The sequence below is a fragment of the Symphalangus syndactylus genome, chromosome 13 (genome assembly GCF_028878055.3).
Source record: "Symphalangus syndactylus isolate Jambi chromosome 13, NHGRI_mSymSyn1-v2.1_pri, whole genome shotgun sequence".
NCBI classification, from domain to species: domain Eukaryota; kingdom Metazoa; phylum Chordata; class Mammalia; order Primates; family Hylobatidae; genus Symphalangus; species Symphalangus syndactylus.
Window position 1 is genome coordinate 32,132,860 of NC_072435.2, and position 15,249 is coordinate 32,148,108.

Genomic DNA, 15,249 nt, shown 5'->3' on the forward strand with positions numbered 1-15,249 from the left:
GGGTCTCTCTAAGGAGCTGACATTTGAGGCAACGTTGGAGTAACGAGGAACAAAGGAAAACAGTTTGGAATTCGAAATCCCTGGGGTGAAAGCTGATGTGGAAGAAACAGAAAGCAGGTCCTTGGGCATAGCTGGAGCCCAGTGAAAGGGGAAGAGCAGTGTGAGTGGGTGGGGCGAGTGAGTCAGGGGATGACATGATGGCAGTCATTTTATTGGAGGCCATAGGGAAGAAGTCATGATCAAACTGGGAAACCAATGGAGGGTGTCTTTTGTTGTTGTTGTTGTTGTTGTTGTTGTTTTTATTGTTGTTTGTTTTTGAGATAGAGTCTCGCTCTATCGCCCAGGCCCAGGCTGGAGTGCAGTGGTGCGATCTCAAGTTGTAGCCTCGGGGAGTAAGGTGACTGCCTGTCCTGGTCAACCCGTTTAGCTAAGCTAGACCTCTTCCCGCTCCCAGCCCTGGCCAGAGGTGGAAACTGTGGCCCAAGTTATCTCAAAAGACAAGCACTGAGTAGCCAAAGACAAGCCAACAAGTGGCAACTTACAGTACTGCTTTTGTGTGGCACATTTTTTTTTAAATTAAGGTGACATTTACATACCATAAAATGAGCCATTTTAAAAGGAAACAGTTCAGTGGCATTTAGTACATTCACTATGTTGTGCAACCACCACCTATATCTAATTCCAAAGCATTTTCTTTTTTTAATTTTTTTTTTTTTTTTACAATGGAGCCTGTCACCCAGGCTGGAGTGCAGTGGCACAATCTCAGCTCACTGCAACCTCAGCCTCCTGGATTCAAGCGATTCTCTTGCCTCAGCCTCCCGAGTAGCTGGGATTACAGGTGCATGCCACCATGCCCAGCTAATTTTTGTATTTTTAGTAGACATGGGGTCTCACTACGTTGGTCAGCCTGGTCTCAAACTCTTGACTTCAAGTGATTTGGCCCCCTCGGCCTCCCAAAGTGCTGGGATTACAGGCGTGAGCCACCTCGCCCCGCCCCCATGGAGGGTTTTAAGCAGGGGGGTGTGCAGGGACAGGTGGGGGGGGAGTGGGTGGAATGTAATCCGATCTGTGATTTTATTTTATTTTGTCAATTAATTATTTTTTTAAGAGACTCTTGACAGGTGCGGTGGCTCACGCCTGTAATCCTAGCACTTTGGGAGGCCGAGGTGGGTGGATCATGAGGTCAGGAGATCGAGACCATCCTGGCTAACACGGTGAAACCCCATCTCTACTAAAAATACAAAAAATTAGCAGGGCATGGTGGTGGGCGCCTGTATTCCCAGCTACTCGGGAGGCTGAGGCAGGAGAATGGCCTGAACCTGGGCGGCGGAGCTTGCAGTGAGCCGAGATCTTTCCACTGCACTCCAGCCTGGACGACAGAGTGAGACTCTGTCTTGAAAAAAAAAAGAAAGACTCTTACTCTATCGCCCAGGGTGGAGTGAAGTGACACGATCATAGCTCACAGCACCCTCAGACTCTTGGGTTCAAGGGATTCTCCCACCTCAGCCACCCAAGTAGCTAGGACCATAGGCATGTGCCACCAAGGCTGGCTAAATACAAGACTTTTGTGTGTGTGTGTGTGTGTAGAGACAGGGTCTTGAACTCCTAACGTCAAGTGATCCTCCTTCCTTGGCATCCCAGAGTACTGGGGCTTCAAGGATGAGCCACCATGCATAGCCTAAACTATAATTTTAAAAGCTCAGTTGAGGCCAGGCACAGTGGCTCATGCCTGTAATCCCAGCACTTTGGGAGGCCTAGGGGGGTGGATTACTCGAGGTCAGCCTGGCCAACATGGTGAAACCTGGTCTCTATTAAAAATCCAAAAATGAGCTGGGCATGATGGCAGGCACCTGTAATCCCAGCTACTCTGGAGACTGAGGCAGGAGAGTAGCTTGAACCGGGGAGGTAGAGGTTGCAGTGAGCCGAGATCGCACCACTGCACCCCAGACTGGGCAACAGAGAGAGACACCATCTCAAAAAATACAAATGAAAATAAAAATAAAAATGAAAGCTCAGTTGAGCCACCTCATGGGGAATAAATTGTAGGAGACAAAAGGGACAGAGAGAGATCCTAGGAGTCTGTCCCAGTTCTCCTGGGTGGGAAAGTATGGTGGCTTGGTTTAGGGACCTGGTAGTGGAGGCAGACATGAGTGGGTGGACTGAGGGTACGTTTGGAAGAACACTCTAGTGGACGAGATGTGGGGAGTGAGGGATAATGTTTTAGGGTGCGACAGGAGGTGCCTTGTAGCTGGTTTGTATGCTCCATTCTGCTAGAATGCTTGTCTTTGAAATGTGAGTTAGTCCCAAAGTGGTGGATATAATAGGAAACAATTTGAGCATAATGTGGATTTTGCCTTCCTTATGCACAATTTTGCCTGCAAGAAACACTAGGTAAGTAGAAAACTGCACCTGTCTGGACCAAATAGTGTAGGACTGCACAAAATATGCATAAGCACACATCTGAAATATCTACCAGCCACCTCAGCTTCCTGTGAATTATGAGCCACATTTATCTACACCTAGCATTACAACTTTCCATCTGATTACAGATGACTTTTCTACCTTTTCACAATAACTCACAAGCTGCAATCCTTCAATAGCAACTTCCTCAAGCAAACTTCAGGCCTTTTTCATGGCAATGTGGCATATTTACTATAGTATTTATATATTTCTTAACCAACTAAAACGTGTAAAACTCTTCAATCTCAAAGAAGAAATCATGAGGGAAATTAGAAAATACATTAAGGGCCAGGCACAGTGGCTCACACCTTTAATCCCAGCAATTTGGGAGGCTGAGGCAGATGGATCACCTGAGGTCAGGAGTTTGAGACCAACCTGGCCAACATGGTGAAACCCTGTCTCTACTAAAAATACAAAAATTAGCTGGGTGTGGTGGCATGAGCCTGTAATCCCAGCTACTCAGGAGGCTGAGGCAGGAGAATCACTTGAACCTGGGAAGCAGAGGTTGCAATTAGCCAAGATCATGCCATTTTGCACTCTAGCTGGGCAACAGACTCCATTTCAAAAAAGAAAAGAAAAACACATTGAGATGAATATAACCTACCAAGATTTGTGGAGGCAGCTAATGCAGAGGGAAATATATAACTGCTAGACACCTATGTTACTAAAGAAGAAGGATCTCAAATCAATAGCCTTCCACCTTAAGAAACTGAGAAAAGAAGAGTAAACTAAACCCAAAGCTAGCAGAAGGATAGAAATAATAAACATATGGGTAGGAACAAACAAAATAGAGAAATAAAAATCGGGAGAATCAACAAAACCACAAGGTGGTTTTTTGAAAAGATCAACAAAATTTTAATTAACTAGGCTAACCAAGAAAAAAAGAGAGAAGACTCAAATTGCTAAAATCAGGAATGAAAGAGGAAGCATCACTACCAATTTTACAGAAATGAAAAGAATGATGGAGCAATGCTATGAATGATTGTAGGCGAACAAATTAGATCAACTAAATGAAACCTAGTAACCCAAAAATAATCTAAATGAAATGGACAGATTCCTAGAAAGTCACAAACTACCAAAACTGACTCAATGAAAAATAGAAAATCTGAATAGACCTATAACAAGTAAAGAAATTGAGTAGTAATCCAAAAGAAACTTTCCAAAAAAAGCTCAGGACCATATGATTATACTAGTTAATTCTTCCAAATATTTAAAGAAGGATTAGCATCAATCCCTCACAAACTGGATAGTCCCCAGCTTATGATGGTTCAACTTTATATATATATATATATATATATATATATATATATATATATATATATATAAAATTTCTTTTTTTTTGAGACAGAGTCTCCCCCGTCACCAGGCTGGAGTGCAGTGGCGTGATCTCGGCTCACTGCAACCTCCGACTCCTGGGTTCTAGCAATTTTTCTGCCTCAGCCTCCCAAGTAGCTGGGATTACAGGCACCCACCACCATGCCTGGGTAATTTTTGTATTTTTAGTAGAGACAGGGTTTCACCATGTTGGCCAGGATGGTCTTGATCTCCTGACCTCATGATCTTCCCACCTAGGCCTCCCAAAGTGTTGGGATTACAGGCGTGAGCCACCACGCCTGGGCGACTTACAGTATTTTTTAACTTACAATGGGTTTATCAAGCTATAACCCCATCATAAGTTGAGGAGCATCTGTTGTCTTAAAATAGAAAAGGAGGGAACACTACTATTTTATGAATCTGGTATTATCTGGATAACGAAACCACTCAAAGACATTATAATAAAAAATAAAACTACACACCAATCTGTCCTATGATTATAAATGCAAAAATCCTCAATCCCAAATCCAGAAACATATAAAAAGAATTATACACCACCAGGCGTAGTGGCTCATGCCTGTAATCCCAGCATGTTGGGAGGCCTAGGTGGGCAGATCATGAGGTCAGGAGACCAAGACCATCCTGGCGAACACAGTGAAACCCCGTCTCTACTAAAAAATACAAAAAAAAAAAAAATTAGCCGGGCGTGGTGGTGGGGGCCGGTAGTCCCAGCTACTCAGGAGGCTGAGGCAGGAGAATGGTGTGAACCCGGGAGGTGGAGTTTGCAGTGAGCTGAGATCGCACCACTGCACTCCAGCCTGGGCGACAGAGCGAGACTCCATCTCAAAAAAAAAAAAAAGGAAAAAAAGAATTATACACTATGATTAAGTCAAATTTATCCCAAGAATGCAAAGGTGGTTGGGTCAACATTTTAAAAGTCATATTAGTAGAATAAAGGACAAAAACGATATGATCATCTCAATATATGCAGAAAAAGCATTTGACAAAATCCAACACTCATGATAAAAACACAACAAACTAGAGCTAGAACTTTTTCAACCTGATAGAGGGCATCTATGAAAATCCCACTGTTAATATTAGAGTACTTACTGGCAAAAAAAACACAAAAAACTGAATACTTTACCCTTTAGGTCAGGAACAATACAAGGATGTCCACTCTACCACTTCTATTCAGCATTATACTGATGGAGCTAGCCAGGGCAACTATGCAAGGAAAAGAAATAGAAGGCTACTGGTTTGGAAAGGAAGAAGTAAAACTACTTCTATTTGTAGATGATATGATCTTGTGTACAGAAAATCTAAGGAACCTACTAAATCGCTATTATAATTAAGAAACAAGTTCAGCAAGGTTGTAGAGTACAATATCAATATATGAAGACAATTAGAACCTGGTGCCTAGCACTGCAGACCAGGGTCAGGTGGGCTGGGTTGGGCTCCTCTGGGCCATGGAGGCTGAGGTGCACATGTTGTGCTGGTACTGGGGAAGTGAGGAGGGCTGGCCTCTTGTGGAGCTGCCTGCTGTTTTATTTTAAAAGAAAGAAGAAGAAGAAAGAAGGAGAAGAAGAAGAAACAAACAAGCAAACAACAGCAGCAACAACAACAAAAAATTGTATTTCTTTTTTTTTTTTTTTTAAGATAGAGTCTCGCTCTGTCACCCAGGCTGTAGTGCAGTGGCACGACCTCAGCTCACTGCAACCTCCGCCTCCCAGGTTCACGCCATTCTCCTGCCTCAGCCTCCTGAGTAGCTGAGACTACAGGTGCCTGCCACCACGCCTAGCTAATTTTTTATATTTTTAGTAGATATGGGGTTTCACCGTGTTAGCCAGGATGGTCTCGATCTCCTGACCTTGTGATCTGCCCGCCTCAGCCTCCCAAAGTGCTGGGATTACAGGCATGAGCCACTGCGCCCAGCCAACAATTGTATTTCTATGCTCTAGCAATTAACAATCTGAAAAGGATTTTTTTTATATAAAAAAGGATCTCACTCTATTGCCTAGGCTGGAGTGCAATGGCACAATCATAGCTCACTGCAACCTTAAATTCCTGGGCTCAAGCAATCCTCCCACCTCAGCCACCCAAGTACCTGGGTCTGCAGGCATGCGCCACCATGACCAGCTAATGTTTTTATTTTTTGTAGAAACAGGGCCTCACTATGTTGCCCAGGCTGGTCTCAAACTCATGGTCTCGAATGGTCCTCCCATCACTGAGTCACTGTGCCTGACCTGGTCAATTGATTTTGACAGGAGCATCAAGATTACTCAATGAGGAAGAGTAGTCTCTTCAACAAATTGTGCTGGGATAACTGGATATCCACATGCAAAGGAATGAAATTAGACCCCTACCTCACACCATACACAAAAGCTAAAATAGGTCAGAGACCTAAATGTAAGAACTAAAACTCTTAGAAGAAAATGCAGGAGTAAATCTTCATTACTTTGGTTTGGCAATGGTTTCTTAAATATGATACCTAAAGCACAAGCAAAGAAAGAAAACAATAGATAAATTGGACAGTATCAAAATTCAAAACTTTTGTGGTTGATATGACACCATAAAGAAAGTGAGAAGACAACCCACAAAATGGGAAAAAATATTTGGAAGCCATATATCTGATAAGGGATTTGTATCTGTAATATATAAAGAGCTCTTACAGCTCAACAACAAAAGACACCTAATCCAATTAGAAATGGGCACAAATTTAAATACACATTTCTTCAAAGAAGATATACAAATGGTCAATAGGCACATGAAAAGATGCTGAAAATCATCAGGGAAATAAAACCCAAAACTTCCGTGAGATACCACTTCACACCCACTAGGATGGCTATAATAAAAAAGACAGATAATAGCAAGTATTGGTGAAGATGTAGAGAAACTGAAATCCTCATACACTGCTAGTGGAGTATGAAATGGTACAGCCACTTCGGGAAACAGTCTGGTAGCTCTTCAAAAAGTCAAAATGGAATTGCTTATGAGCCAACAATTCTTCTCCTAGGTAAATATCCAAGAGAAATGAAAACCTACATCCACACCAAAACTTATACACAAATGTTCATAGTGGCATTGTTCAGAATAGCCAAAAAGTAGAAGCAATAAAAATGTCTATCAATGAATGAATGAATAAATAAAATATGGTAAATCTATACAATGGAATGTTATTTGGCAATAAGTTGGAATGAAATATTGATACAACATGGATTAACCTTCAATATATTACACTAAATAAAAGATGCCTGTAACAAAGGGTAACATATTGTATGACTCCATTTGTTTGAAATATCCAGAATAGTTAAATCCATAGACACAGAATGTAGATTAATGGTTGCCAGGAGCCTGGGCAACATAGAGAGAGGCCATCTCTACAAAAAAAAAAAAAAAAAAAAAAAAAAAAAAAAAGAAAAGAATTGTGTGTGTGTGTGTGTGTGTGTTTTGGAGACAGAGTCTCACTTTGTCACCAAAACTGGAGTGCAGTGGTGCAACCTCAGCTCACTGCAACCTCTACCTCCCAGGTTCAAGCGATTCTCATGCCTCAGCCTCCTGAACAGCTGGGATTACAGGTGTACACCACCATGCCTGGTTAATTTTGTATTTTTAGTAGAGACAGGGTTTCACCATGCTGGTCATGCTGGTCTTGAACTCTTGACCTCAGCTGATCCACCTGCCTCAACCTCCTAAGGTGCTAGGATTACAGGCATGAGCCACTGTGCCCAGCCCTAAAGAAAGAAAATTAGCTGGGCATGGTGGCATGTGCCTGTGGTCTTGGCTACTTGGGAGGCTGGGGCAGGAAGATGGCTTGAGCCCAGGAGCTAAGTCTGCAGTGAGCTGTGATTGTGCCACTGCACTCCTACGTGAGTGACAGAGTGAGACTTAATCTCAAAGAAAAAAAAAAGGTTGCCGGGGCTAGGGGAAGAAGGTGATGGGGAGTGACTGCTAAAGTATATGGGGTTTCATTGTGGGAAGGATAAAAATGTGCTAAAATTGGTAGTAGTCATGGTTGTACAATTCTATGAACATACTAAAAACCACTGAATTATATACTTTAAAAGAATGAATTCAGCCGGGCACAGTGGCTCACGCCTGTAATCCCAGCACTTTGGGAGGCCGAGGCGGGTGGATCACGAGGTCAGGAGATCGAGACCACGGTGAAACCCCATCTCTACTAAAAATACAAAAAATTAGCTGGGCGCAGTGGCAGGCGCCTGTAGTCCCAGCTACTCGGGAGGCTGAGGCAGGAGAATGGCGTGAACCTGGGAGGCAGAGCTTGCAGTGAGCCGAGATAGCGCCACTGCACTCCAGCCTGGGGGACAATGAGACTCCGTCTCAATAAAAAAAAAAAAAAAAAAAGAATGAATTCATAGAATGTGAATTACATCTCCATAACATTGTTATTTTAAAAACCCTGCTACCATATTATATTTATTAGGTCCTTTTTCTTTTTTTTTTCTTTTTTTTTCCCCCAGACGGAGTCTTGCTCTGTCACCCAGGCTAGAGTGCAGTGGCATGATCGCAGCTCACTGCAACCTCTGCCTCCTGGGTTCAAGCAATTATCCTGCCTCAGTCTCCCAAGTAGCTGGGATTACAGGTGTGTGCCACCATGCCCAGCTAATTTTTGTATTTGTAGTAGAGATGGGGTTTCACCATGTTGGCCAGGCTGGTCTCAAACTCCTGACCTCATGATCCCCCCCACTTTGGCCTCCCAAAGTGCTGGGATTACATACATTAGCCACCATGCCCAGTCCTTTGTTTTGTGTTTTAATGTGTCACTCACTGACAAAGTTTTTGAGTATTTGTCATCCTAACCTCACTTTCACCATAATTGCACAATTTTGCCCAGGCCAGTGATTTTTAGTAACACATATATCATATTACAGCAGAACTAATTTTACGTAGCAGTAGGTTTAGGCTGGTTAAGTGACAATTGTCTCCAATAGAGGGGCAGAACAAGGTGGGGACCCTATCCTGTGACCTTTTAAGAAAACCCAATTACCATTAAAAGGAAGCTTTCAGGACAGGCATGTTGGCTCAAGCCCATAATCACAGCACTTTGGGACACCGAAGTGGGCAGATCACTTGAGGTCAGTGGTTCAAGACAAGCCTGGCCAACATGGTGAAACCCCATCCCTATGAAAAATACAAAAAATAGCCAAACGTGGTGGTGCACACCTGTAGTCCCAGTTACTTGGGAGGCTGAGGCAGGAGAATTGGTTGAACCAGGGAGGTGGAGATTGCAGTGAGCCAAGATCTCATCACTGCACTCCAGCCTGAGTGGCAGAGTGAGACTCCATCTCAAAAAAAAAAAAAAAAAAAAAAAGAAAGAAAGAAAAAAAAAGAAAAAAGAAAAATAAAAAGGAAGCTTTCAGAAGTTTAGCAGCATCCCACCAGCCAAAGACCTACTTTCATTGATGTTCAACACTATTACACATTTTGTCTTCTTGCTTAGTCCCTGGAAGAAGGGACTGTCTAAGGTCATTGGAGGCAGAATACCAAACTGCATTCTACCTCTGTTAGCCTGGGGTGAACAAGTGGGATTAGTATCTAACGTCTCTTCCAACATTTTTCACGTATGCCTTCTGGTCTTGCAAAGTTGAGACATCGAAAAACTGCATTTTCCAGACTCCCTTACAGCTAGGTTGCCAGTTAAGTTCCCATCATTGCTTGCATTTGACACTGCTGCACGCTAGGGGGAGCTCATCTTTCTTGCTGCCTCAGCTTTTGCTGCTGGAAAAGCAGAGCCACAGAGATTATGGGGACTTTTCTTTATCGTGATTTTGATGTCTAGCCTTTAGTTTGTGGGCGTCTGGAAACAGATGCAGGAACAGCAGCTTCATGTGGTGCAGCTACTGTGTTGCGTGTTTACAGTTGTCAGTTCCAGGGGTGGCATTTTGGGTCCTCACCTATACGAGCATCTCCCATCTAGAACCGGTGGCAGTTCTGGCTTTGAGAAGGGGCTGGGGTTGGGGTCAGCTCCTCTCCTCCAGGAGGCTGCTGTTTCTGACCCATCGGGGCAAAGAGTGGCCAGTGTGAAGGAGGAAGGGGAAGCAGAGAAGCACGGGAGTCTTCTTCTTCTTCTTCTTTTTTTTTTTTGAGACAGAGTCTTGCTCTGAGCAGGGGAGTCTTCTTTAACTGGTACTCTTGTAAGCCAGTTTCTCTTCCTTTGATCCTGGCCAAGGTTTAAAGCTGACTCTTTCATGGGGTGCCTTGGAAACAAACCAGAATCAGTTATAGAATTTGTGGGGCTCAGTGCAAACTGAAGATGCAGGGTGCCTTGCTCAAAAGTCATTAATAATTTTGGCTGGCTGCGGTGGCTCACACCTGTAATCCTAGCACTTTGGGAGGCCAATGGGGGCAAATCATGAGGTCAGGAGTTTGACACCACCCTGGCCAACATGGTGAAACCCTGTCTCTACTAAAAATAAAAAAAATAGCTCGTCGTGGTGGCAGGTGCCTGTAATCTTAGCTGAGGCTGAGGCAGGAGAATCGCTTGAACCCAGGAGGTGGAGGTTGCGGTGAGCCAAGATCGCACCACTGCCCTCCAGCCCTGGCGACAGAGTGAGACTGCATCTCAAAAAATAAATAAATAAGTAAAAATAAAATAAATTAAAATGAAAAATAAATGAGTAAAAACCTGCCCAGCAGGCTGCCACCTCACTGGGGAATTCCACGACCACTGTGTCTCTGCTCTCTGGTTGGAATTTCAGTCTTGCAACCCACTTCATTTGCTTTTCTGTGAATTGCCTTTACCCTGAATCTCCAGTCTATGTAAATTCCATTAGAGTGGGGACCTTTTTCTTTCTGTCTTACTTCTCTATCTCCCCATGATCTAGAGCAAAGGTTCTCAACCAAGGGCGATTCTGCTCCCCAGGGGCCATTTGGAAATGTCTGGGAACATTTTGGGTTCTCAGGGCTGGGGGTGTTCCTGGCATGGAGTAGGTGGAGGCCAGGGATGCTGCTCAGCACCCGGTAGTGCCCAGGACGGCCCCACCCCAGAGAATGATATGGCCCAAAGTCAACAGTCCTGAGGCTAAGAAACCGCATTAATGGGCCAGGCGTGGTGGCTCATGCCTGTAATGCCAGCACTTTGGGAGGCCGAGACGGGTGGATCACAAGGTCAGGAGATCGAGACCATCCTGGCTAACACGGTGAAACCCCGTCTCCACTAAAAATACAAAAAAAAAAAAAATTAACCGGGTGTGGTGGCAGGCAACTGTAGTCCCAGCTACTCAGGAGGCTGAGGCAGGAGAACGGCGTAAACCCGGGAGGTGGAGCTTGCAGTGAGCCGAGATCGCGCCACTGCACTCCAGCCTGGGTGACAGAGTGAGACTCTATCTCAAAAAAAAAAAAAAAAAAAACTGCATTAATGAGGGGAAAATTGAGTTAGGTCCCTCACTCACACACTAGACACCAGAATAAACTCCCAACAGGGCAGATGGTAGAAACCAAGGGGACCCCCAGCTCCTGGGATCCACCTCCCCTCTCCCTCCCCACTCAGGGTGTGGATTTAAATGTGTTCAGCCTCCTGGGACCTTAGGCGGGCAGATGATTATGGGATGCAGAGTCTCTTGGGGGTCATTGGAACCCCCTAACTCAGTGGTTCTCACTGGGATTGAATCTGTCCCTCAGGGGACACTGGCAATGTCTGGGGCATTTGTGGTTATCATGACTAGAAGTTGTTCTTGGCATCGAGTGGATGGAGGCCAGGAATGCTTTTCAGCACCCTCCAGTGCCCAGGACAGTCCCACCCTGGAGAATGATCCAGCCCAAAATGCCAATGGTGCTGAGAGGGAGAGACCCTAGTCTAGAATCATCATGCTTGACTCACTGTTGCTCTTCAGTAAATTACAGTAGAAGAAATGGATGGTGAAATGCCAAGCTGGCAGGTGCAAATCTCTTGCCCAAATCTTTATTAACATTTTATTTTTTATTTTTCATTTTGTTTTAAGACAGAGTCTCACTCTGTTGCTCACTCTGGAGTGCAGAGGCATGATCTCGGTTCACTGCAACCTCTGCTTCCTGGGTTCAAGTGATTCTCCTGCCTCAGCCTCCTGAATAGCTGGGACTACAGGTGCACGTCACCACGCCCGGCTAATTTTTCCTTTTTTTTTTTTTTTTTTTTTGAGATGGATTCTCACTCTGTAGCCCAGTCTGGAGTGCAGTGGCACGATCTCAGCTCACTGCAACCTCTGCCTCCCGGGTTCCAGTGATTCTCCTGCCTCGGCCTCCAGAGAAGCTGGGACTACAGGCGCCCGCCACCACACCTGGCTAATTTTTGTTGTTGTTGTTGTTATTTTTAGTAGAGATGGGGTTTCACCATGTTAGCCAGGATGGTCTTGAACTCCTGACCTCATGATCCACCTGTCTCAGCCTCCCAAAGTGCTGGGATTACAGGCGTGAGTCACTGCACCCAGCCTTTATTAACATTTTTAAAAATTGTAAAATATACCAAACATAAAATTTACCACTGCAACCATGTGTAAGTACTCAGTTCAGTGGCATTAAGCACATTCCCATGGTTGTGCAACCATCACCACCATCATTTCCAGAACCTTCTCCTCTTCCCAAACTAAAACTCTGTCCCCATGAAAAACTCAGTCCCCATCCCCCCACAACCCCCTAGCACCTGGCATTCTACTTTCTGTTTCAATGGATTTAATTACTCTAGGGACCTCATATATTAGTCCTTTTGTGATTGGCTTCTTCTACTTAGCATAATGTCTTCAACTTCATACATATTGTAGCATGTGTAAGAATTTGCTTCCTTTCTAAGGCTGGGTAATATTCTACCATATGGATGGATCACATTGTCTTTATCCATCCATTCATCCATGGGTGGGCACTTGGGCTGTTTCCACCTCTTGACCATTGTGAATCATGTTGCTATAAACATGAATGTACAAGTATCTCTTGAAGACCCTGCTTTCAATTCTTTGATTGCCCAAATCTCTTAAGGCTGGGTGGGCAGAAATAGCAAAGAAACTCTTCCATCAGGGAAATGTAAAGAAAAAAGAATGCAATTCTGCACTTATATGAAGGGTGTTAAAATTTACCAAACATAAAATCTGATAATAATCTGGGAAAGAGATGTAAGAGAGTTGGTTTGTGACCATCCTGGCCAAGATGACGAAACCCCCTGTCTACTAAAAAAAAAAAAAAAAAAAAAAATTATCCAGGTGTAGTGCTGCATGCCTGTAATCCCAGCTATGTGGGAGGCTGAGGCACAAGAATTGCTTGAACCCAGAAGGCAGAGGTTGAAGTGAGCCAAAATTATGCCACTGCACTGCAGCCTGGGTGACAGAGCAAGACTTTGTCTAAGAAAGAGAGAGAGAGACAGAGAGAGGGGGAGGAAGGAAGGAAGAAAAAAAAAGAGAGATCTAAGAGTTGCTGTGAGATTCATCCTTAGTTTTTCATTGCAATTCTACAATTTCAGGGTCAAACAGTGATTATATATTATAATACAGCAGGAGGAATTAGGTGTGAATTTCCTGCAGAAAATTTCAGCTTGGACTTACACTCTGTTTGGTCACTGTTTGCTCTCCAGTATCCCTACTGTAGCCCAAGTAATGTCATATCAAAGAAGTGCCACATCAGCAGGGTGTGGTGGCTCATGCCTGTAAGCCCAGCATTTTGGGAGGCCCAGGTGGGAGGATCACTTGAGCTCAGGAGTTGGAGACCAACCTGGACAACACAGTGAGATCTCATCTCTACAAAAATTAATTTTAAAAACTTAGCAGGGCGTGGTGGCATGTGCCTGTGGTCCCAGCTACTTGGGGGGCTGAGGCAGGAGGCTCGCTTGAGGCCAGGAGATGGAGGCTGCAGTGAGCTATGATCACGCCACTGTACTCCAGCCTGGGTGACAGAGAGAGACCCTGTCTCTTAATAAGAAAAGAAAAGAGAAATTGCAGAAGTGCCACATTCCTGTTGACATAGGACACCCAGGGCAGACAGGGAGGAGAGAGATGAACCTTAATTCTTGAATGAATGGAGGTAAGGCTGATATTTTCTCCTAGTGGACTCTGGTCCAGTTCATTCCAGAGAGAAAGCTTTGCCTGCTTAAAGTAGCCACTTGAACCATGTTGGAAGATCTTGTTGGGCGCAGCTTGGAGGGGAAATAGCAGAGCTGAAGTCTGCAGCAGAGGAGGCCACAGGAGTGGATAACCAGGTAGTAGTAGAGGGAAAGGGGTGTGTACAAGGCAACACCTGACTCCCTTGCTCCTCTTACCTAAGGCTCAAGGGCAAGTGACACCAAGGAGGAATCATTTTCAGGGTGGCCAACTCATCCTGGTTTCCTTGGGACTTTCCCACTTCTAAAACTCAAAGTTCCAGTTCCCCAAAATGTAAAAAGTGGAATTCCCGTGGGATCCAGCAATTCCACTCCTAGGTGTCTGCCCACAGGAATTGAAAACTTAGGTCTTTGCAAAAACTTCTACATGAATATTCCTAGCAGCATTAGCTCATAAAGCCAGAAAGTGCACATGACTCCAGTGTCCATCCATGGAGGAATGAATAAACAAAATGTGATCTAGGCTGGATGCAGTGGCTCACGACTGTAATTCCAGCACTTTGGGAGGCCAAAGTGGGAGGATCACTTGAGGCCAGGAGCTTGAGACCAGTCTGGGCAACAAAGTGAGACCTCCATTTCTAAAAAAAATTAAAAATGTTAGCTAGGCATGGTTGCACACATCTGTAGTCCCAGCTACTCAGGAGGCTGAGGCAGGAGGACTGAGCTCATGAATATGAGGCTACAGTAAGCTGTGTTTTACTACTGTATTCCAGCCTGGGCAACAGAGCCTCTGTCAATGAAAGAAAAGGAAAGAAAAGAAAAGAAAAGACGAGACAAGAAGGAAGGAAGGAAGGAAGGAAAGAAGGAAGGAAGGAAGGAAGGAAGGAAGGAAGGAAGGAAAGAAGGAAGGAAGGAAGGAAGGAAGGAAGGAAGGAAGGAAGGAAGAGAAAGAAAGAGAAAGAGAGAAAGAGAGAGAAAGGGAAAGGGGGAAGAAGGGAAGAAGAAGGGAAGAGAGGGGGAAAGGAAGGGAAGGAGGGAGGGAGGAAGAAGGGAAGAAAGAAAAGAAGAAGGAAGGAAGGAAGGAAAGAAAGAAAGAAAGAAAGAAAGAAAGAAAGAAAGAAAGAAAGAATAATCTAGGCATATTCCCAAATTTTTGGCTGTGAAATGAATTCTTTGCCTCACATCACCCCATAATAAAGCTGTGGATAAAGCTTCAATTCCCATGGAAGGCTAGTGAGGAGGGTTAGGTGTCTAGATACCTGGGTTTGGAGTCAAACAGGTGAAAATGGAGCTGTTTTGAAGGCAAGGGGCACAACAGAGTGTTTGCATGCCCAGAATCACCGATTTGAAACCCCAGCATCAAGTAATTCCAAGGATGGGTCTCTGTCACCTCGAATAGTCTGTGAGTGAAAAACATTATAATTTAAGATGAGGTATTGAGAAAAAGTGAATGACAAAAA

At 44.3% G+C, this 15,249-nt stretch overlaps 1 protein-coding gene across 1 annotated transcript in view; it reads left to right on the forward strand.

The window, feature by feature from the left end:
* The window catches only part of ACSBG2 (acyl-CoA synthetase bubblegum family member 2), a 95,327-nt gene that overhangs the window by 3,177 nt on the left and 76,901 nt on the right, over nt 1-15,249 (forward strand). The gene's annotated exons all lie outside the window — the stretch shown is intronic.